Below are 7,050 nucleotides of genomic sequence, written 5' to 3'. Positions count from 1 at the left end.
ATAGAAAAGCGATAACCGAAGTAGAAGATAAAGGAAGCCCAAATAAATAATCAGAAATAATTCAGAAATTTTCAAAAGGATGGATTATCTGGTGGAGGATATGTTTAGAAGTAAGTATTATTTGTGGACCACAATATCATGCATAAAACTTTAAGAAAAGAAAAGAAAAACGAAAGCTGAGCAAATAAATAGAGGAGGAAATGGGTATATAGCCACATGAATCTCCCCCAGGCCAATCGCTGACTGAAATATGCTTTAACCCTTTGCCAGATGAGTTGCAAAATTAGAACTAAAACGTTCGGGCAAGATATCCTGACAACGCCTGAATTATTGTGTAGTTGATTCTCTTTCTAAACATAACCATTCTGCATGCAATTTCCACCTATTAGGACCAATTTCAATTCCAGTTTTATGAAATTGCACAAGCCTTTGAAAATCGCATGAAATAATTTGCGTGATTGTACAACATTTAGAGAAAAACATTGGATACAATCACGTTATTTTGATCTTAACATTGCAAGAAAACTTCTCGTTTTTCTGTGCTTTTCCTCATATATAAAGTGCATTGTCAGTGCACTATATATATATATATATATATATATATATATATATATATATATATATATATAATGTTACTGAGTTACCACAAAAAAATCATTGTAACATAGCATTAATCGCAATTGGTATAACACAACACATATTTTTTCTGTTTTTGTTATTTTAAGTCGCTCTTCTACTTCTTGGATTATATGCACGATGATGATAATATAATGGAATAGGTGAAGACACATCCATGGCTGACCAGTGTTCGAACCTGAGACCTCCGGCTTCGTTGACCACTCCGAAACCTTGTAATATCAGAAGAAAACAATATCTCCTACAAAAAATTTCCATAAGCGGAAAAGGGTATTTCTTATTCTAAATTGTGTAAAAAATAATAAAAAAATAAGTGTTTAGAATCCCTGTTAAAACATTCGCTGTAGTCTAGAATAGAAAATATAGGTATACAGTGCCAGGAAAGTATCACAAATATCTGACAACCGTGAAGTTCATTCTGAACTCTCTTGCAGAAACTATAAATAGATTTAATTATTGTTGAATGTAGAATACCACTGTACTTGGTCCAAAAGAAGGACTTTGATCAGCCGAGCCTTAACGTAAGCAAAGAATGGGACCAATTAACTAGAACTATTCATGCATACAAAATACGTACGTGCTTTATATTATTTTACATCAAATGTTCTTTAGGACGTAATGTGGACTTTATACAGAGATAACATGTAAACGTAATTATCGTTTCTTATTAGCTACAAAACTATTCACTCCATTTAAACATCCCTCCACCAGATGGTTAATAAAAAATTGAAGTATCACTTTAACCACTAATCAGGTAGTCAGTTCTATTTAACAGTTAAATTTTTCAATTAAATACTGAAAATAAACTACATGTTCTGAAAGAATACGAGAGTTGATTTTAAATTTAACCTTACTGGTTTACCACGGGCTCTGACGTGTCTTTTTCGAACAGTTTTCCAGCAACATGAACCAAATCATCGAAAAGCAGGCAAGAATGAAATATGACGTCACAAAAATTGGAACTCTAATAATAAATATCAGCAGAAAACTGTATTGTTGTCTAGCAACAATATTTTAGCTCAATAATACTTATATGTTCCCATAGATCTTATATTAGAAAAAAAGCCAATGCAAATGTGACATAAAAAACTATTAAGAGACAAAAATTCAATGAAGAAACAAAAAGGTAAGGAAGATATTTTTTTTAATTATATAAATATACATTTCTCGGTCATTAAAATCTTAAGAACTCACAGTATTCATCATGAATTTCTTTACAGGAACACAAAATGAATCAAAATCAATAGGCGTGTGTGGAATCCTGAAAAATCTGGTCCGGGATGCGGAAAGAATCAAGTTCCGATCCCGAATTAGTCTATTGTAAAAATATGGATTCGTAGAGTAACAGCAATGCCACACATTATCATATGCAATAATAGCCAATCTAGAATCTGTACTTACTTTAAATCACGAAAGTTTGAAAATCACGAATCTTATTTTCTACCGGTCATAAAAAATAATTGGGAAGATTTGATGTTCTAAACGTCTTTTTTAAGGTAACATTCAAAGATCACAAAGTTAAATTCCTTATAAACGGCTGTTTATTATTGATATAATTACATGAAACATTCACCTGAAACATACACTTTTTTGGAAATGAATGAAATCATAGAAAGGCAGCTAATCATGTACAATTCCGTAGGTAAAATTATATTGAGTTAATATTATTACACATTTAAGCGAGCAAATGTTGAGAAAAATAGCGAATCAAACGCCAAGTTGATATTTCAAAATTAGAAACCGCCTGAACAATATTTATGCTCTTTTCCCACGGAGATGGAATTCTTATTAGAAGACCTAGTAGCAGCGGTTGGAAAGGCGATCTCGTAGGGAGTCTATTTCTGTGGATTACAGGCTTCAAATCCGTAAATGCCGCAGAACATTATAATCATACATATTGCACAATTTGTTCAGAGTTATTTATTATACGTAAAGTTGTAGTAAGAATTGAATTACAAAGAACACATTTGGATTTCTCAGAAAAGCGTCTCAACATCCTTTGGGAAGTGGAAAGACGCCACCGAACCCACATTGCCTGATGACAGCCAAGTTCAACCTGAACGCCACGGCCTTCTCGTCTTCTGAAAAGCCTATGGGACGGAGGACGATTATCACGATGATCCAGGCAACAGCATCTGCCAAGAGGAGGACTGTAAAAGCAGCAGGTGAGAATTTTACATCCTGTATATAATTAATTTCGCTTATTATTCCAAATGTGACACCAACGGAAAATGTCTCTGTATGCCTCTGTTCAGTAGTTGGGGATGCAAAGGGACGCTAACCACAAAGCAAATGAAGAACTGAAAGATAACACTGATAAACAAGCTGTAGATATCTGACATGATGTTTACGTTTTCTAATGCAGTTTTTAATGCTGATTTCAAATCTAAAAACCGTTTTGCTCTATCACGTCAGGTTTTGAAGATATCGACAAAATTTTATTTTTCATGGAATACCGTTCGTCGAAAATATTTTCATCGTTTTTTGTTATTTTTCATGCAACACCGAATTTTTTTTTCGTCGTTTGTGAAAACAGTTATATTTAATGTAATATGTCGAAATATTTTCAAGATCGCATTACTATACTTTCATTTGTTTATTTTTTATTTTGAGTGACAGTGGATTATAGCGTCCAGAGGTTGCATAAATTCACCAGATCTGTTTTGCTACGTGTGCGGCTATCTAACAGACAAATCCCATCGAAAGTCTTTTACACCGTTTCTGAAGAAAGCACATGAACTATACTTTGATTTGAGTGGATAGTGGTAAGTCGTGGGCACCACAGTTCATCTGTTTGACATGTGCATGCAAATTGCGTGGTTGGATAAGAAAGGAGAAGAAGTAATGCTGCTTCATCTGCGGGTGGGATAGCAGGGATAGGAAGTACCACTACATAAAGAAGAATTGGCCGATCAGAGATAGAATGCAGCCATGAAGTTAAAACGTCCTTCGTGTGCCGTTGGTTGAGCGTGAAAAAGTTATCATGCCACCGCTTCATTTCAAGCTGAGACTCGTGAAGAATTTCGTGAAGGCACTAGACAACGACTCAGATGCTTTTCGGTACCTGTGCAACAAGTTTCCGGAGTTGAGTTAAGTGAAAGAAGGTGTGTTCATAGGTCCACAAATAAGGAAGATCATTGCTGACAGCCACTTCCAAGACTTACTGTTTGACACTGAAAGAGATGCATGGGTGGCATTCAAGTCAGTCGTAGCCAGTTTCCTTGAAAATTATAAATCTGCTGATTATGTGAATGTTGTGCACAAGTGCAATAGTGCGTACAGACAGCTGGGTTGCAACATGTCCCTCAAAATTCATCTCCTTGACCCACATCTTGACTTCTTCCCCGAGAACCTAGGTTCAGTCAGCGACGAACATGGTGAACGTTTTCATCAGAACATCTTGGTGATGGAGTCACGCTATCAGGGTCGATGGAGTGCAGGAATGTTGGCCGATTACTGTTGGATGCTTTAGCGTGACATGCCAAATGCTCAGCATAAACGCAACTCTACAGCCAAGAAATTCAAACCAAACACACCATAATTTAAGGAAATACATATATTCTATATGTATGTATTTTATATGTGTATTATACCTTCAACTAGATGTTACTATAGAATATGTGTCATGTGACGCATTTGCACTATTTTCTTAGCTAAAGCCATGTTCATTAGTACTCCATGTAGCAATATGTGCTCTAGTGAAACCTATGTCTGTGAATTGTTTGCCTTGATACAATGTTAAACACATATACAGTAAATGGTTGATGTCGTATATCTCAAGAATGGTGGGTGTTACAGACAAATGGTTTGCATATTTTGAATCAGCATGTTTCAATTGTCTTAGAACGCGTGTTGGATACCAAGATATCCACCGAAATTATTTTTTTGTTAATCAGTGTAATTATTGGGTTCACAAAAATCTAGAGATTGTACCAAGACGGCCTTTCAAATATCGAAATACTTATCTGGCCTCTAGTTGTAGAGGTTCATTGATGCATGATTCAATTTTGGAACGAAAAAAAAAACATTTCAAACTTGAAGATTGTTCTAATTTACTGTCGTTCAAAGTGAGTAAAATCTTACAAGTGAATTAAAAGGCACACGAAAAGACTCTTTAGGAGAGAGCTTTTAATTTCCATATATTTATTATTATGCAACGTGTAGATTGACCCAGAAAAGGCCACACTGCTTGCTTCTTTCATGACAGTTTGAGGTTGTTGTTTCTATCGCACTGTTAAAGATTCCAGTTCCATTGCTTTTAATTATTAATTAATAATATCTCAGCATTGGGTTTATTTGTGTTTATCTTGTACCTTTCAGAGGCAACTCGGATATCCAGGGACGACAAAATCACTGCTGCAAAGTAGAAGCGGAACAATCACAACAAATTGGTAAGTACCTACCATTGGCTCCATATTCTGTACTTGCTGTTGGCATAAATCTAGTTAAAAATGTCTCTTAATGTTATTCTTCAAACAAGAGCCATTCTGTTTACTTTAAATTGAGGATTACATCTCGAACATTTCCGCAGCAGATTTCAGCCAGCCCTAAAAGCGTCTCTTAAATTTCAAAGCTAATATTTGCTATTTTTGCAGTAAAACTGACGAATGTTCAATTGCCGAGTGTCAAGTTTCAATAGCTTGGAGAACATCAACATAACTAATGTCATTTGGTAAAAGTCAGCGGAAAAGATATTTCTCTTTTACAATTGTTTTCTTTTTAAGTTGAATTTAATGTTATTTTGTTCACAGAGATAGTAGTTTAATTTTATTAAAATTTAAAATAGTCTAATTCATGTTTTGAACGGTTTTATTATTACGGAAAACATAATTCTACGTCTCGTAAATCCTTTCACTCTATTTCTACATTATGTAATCGACTTTATTATTTATATTATTTATGTGTGCAGTGGCGTGCCCATGGGGATAGAAATTATAATCCATCTTTTGGTTAAACTTTCCAAAAATAAATAAATTAAACACATGAAGTCCTGCTCCAAAATATCATACCCCATGCACGCTCGCTGAAATTGAAATAAGCGAAAACACACCGCTATGCTTAAAAAGAGAAACATCCATTTATTGCCAGATTGTACAACTGTATAGATCGAGGTTCATAATCCTCGTCCATCTCATGCCAAGGACTGCATATTTTTGTGTACAGTTTATAGTGGCATCATATTCCTTCACCAGATATCAAACTCGAGAGACTTGCAAGACAGCTCAGGTTATAACTCATTACTGGTCAATCCATAACAAGTCATACAACATGGTTGCTTGACCATTTTTAAAAAAGTTTATTTTTTGTGTGGTGGGAGCCTCATATGTTGACAGTTCAGAACCACTCTTATTTTATTTTTACTATCACCGATTTAAAGATGGCGGGCATTATTTTATCATGGCTCGCGTCATTTTCTCCATTCGTAAGCATCAGCGGCAACTTTTTTATCTCAGCTCTGGTAAGTCCTACGACAATGAGACAAAATCTGTGATGTTAAGAACATTATAAGCTATAATTATATTTCTGTGTAATTTTCTAAATATTATTCCTTCATAATAAATTTTAAGGTCAACATTCTGTATTTTAATCGCTCAAAATGACATTTTCGGACATTTTTTGGGGGGGAAGGCAGTTTGTTTGACACTTGAATTTTTTTTGTGTAAGTACCTGTAGAGTATGTCAAAATTATTTGAAGCTTGAGATTTTAATATTTCTTTTTCTACAGGGTCATAAACATGTACTTTTTGTTAAAAAATTCCAAGTTCAGGGTTAAATATCTCTGGTGGGCAGTTGTTTAGAAATCTGAAATTTGTACACAATACAGTACTCCATGATAAGTAACTTCAGTAAAAATTTTGAGTTTGAGATTTAATTGGTTTAAGAGATACAAAACTGGTGAAAAATTCAATATTTTGTATTAAATGTGGTATACCTAATTTCATTTTAATGAACGTTTCATGTTAAAATTTTGCAAATTGTAATTTGGAATGTCAATAAACAACATTTCAATTCTGAAATGGATCTACAATAAAGTATATATACACGAGGGCTTCTTGAAAAGTAAAGCTTCCTATGCTTTTATTTTCTTTGTAAACGCATTTTGGATTTTGAGCAACCATACATTGCACTTATAAGACTTTCCAGCTTCTCCATTGAAGGTTTCAAACTTCTATCGCCAGGAGTGCTGAACTATTGCAAGGAAAATGGCAGCATGTAACCATGCACTGTTGGTGAAGCGCCTGAAGTAGCGTGCCATGATCGAGTTTCTAACCGCAGAAAATGTGCTACAAATTGACATACATCTGGGACTGAAGGCATGTTATGGGGATGAATGTGTAGACATCAGTACTGTGCGATCTTGGGCTGTTCATGCTCATAAAGAAAATCCAAGCTGAACACGATTCCGATGACCTC

At 34.7% G+C, this 7,050-nt stretch overlaps 1 long non-coding RNA gene across 1 annotated transcript; it reads left to right on the top strand.

Moving 5' to 3' along the window:
* Positions 1-2,587: 2,587 nt before the first annotated feature.
* LOC145995218 (uncharacterized) lies at positions 2,588-5,029 on the top strand. Its single transcript, XR_014442426.1, has 2 exons — positions 2,588-2,801; positions 4,957-5,029. It is a non-coding gene; the product is annotated as an uncharacterized LOC145995218 (long non-coding RNA).
* Positions 5,030-7,050: the final 2,021 nt, after the last annotated feature.

This window comes from Lepisma saccharinum, chromosome 11, assembly GCF_977018435.1.
Source record: "Lepisma saccharinum chromosome 11, izLepSacc3.1, whole genome shotgun sequence".
NCBI classification, from domain to species: domain Eukaryota; kingdom Metazoa; phylum Arthropoda; class Insecta; order Zygentoma; family Lepismatidae; genus Lepisma; species Lepisma saccharinum.
This window is presented reverse-complemented; position numbering and strand designations above follow the sequence as displayed.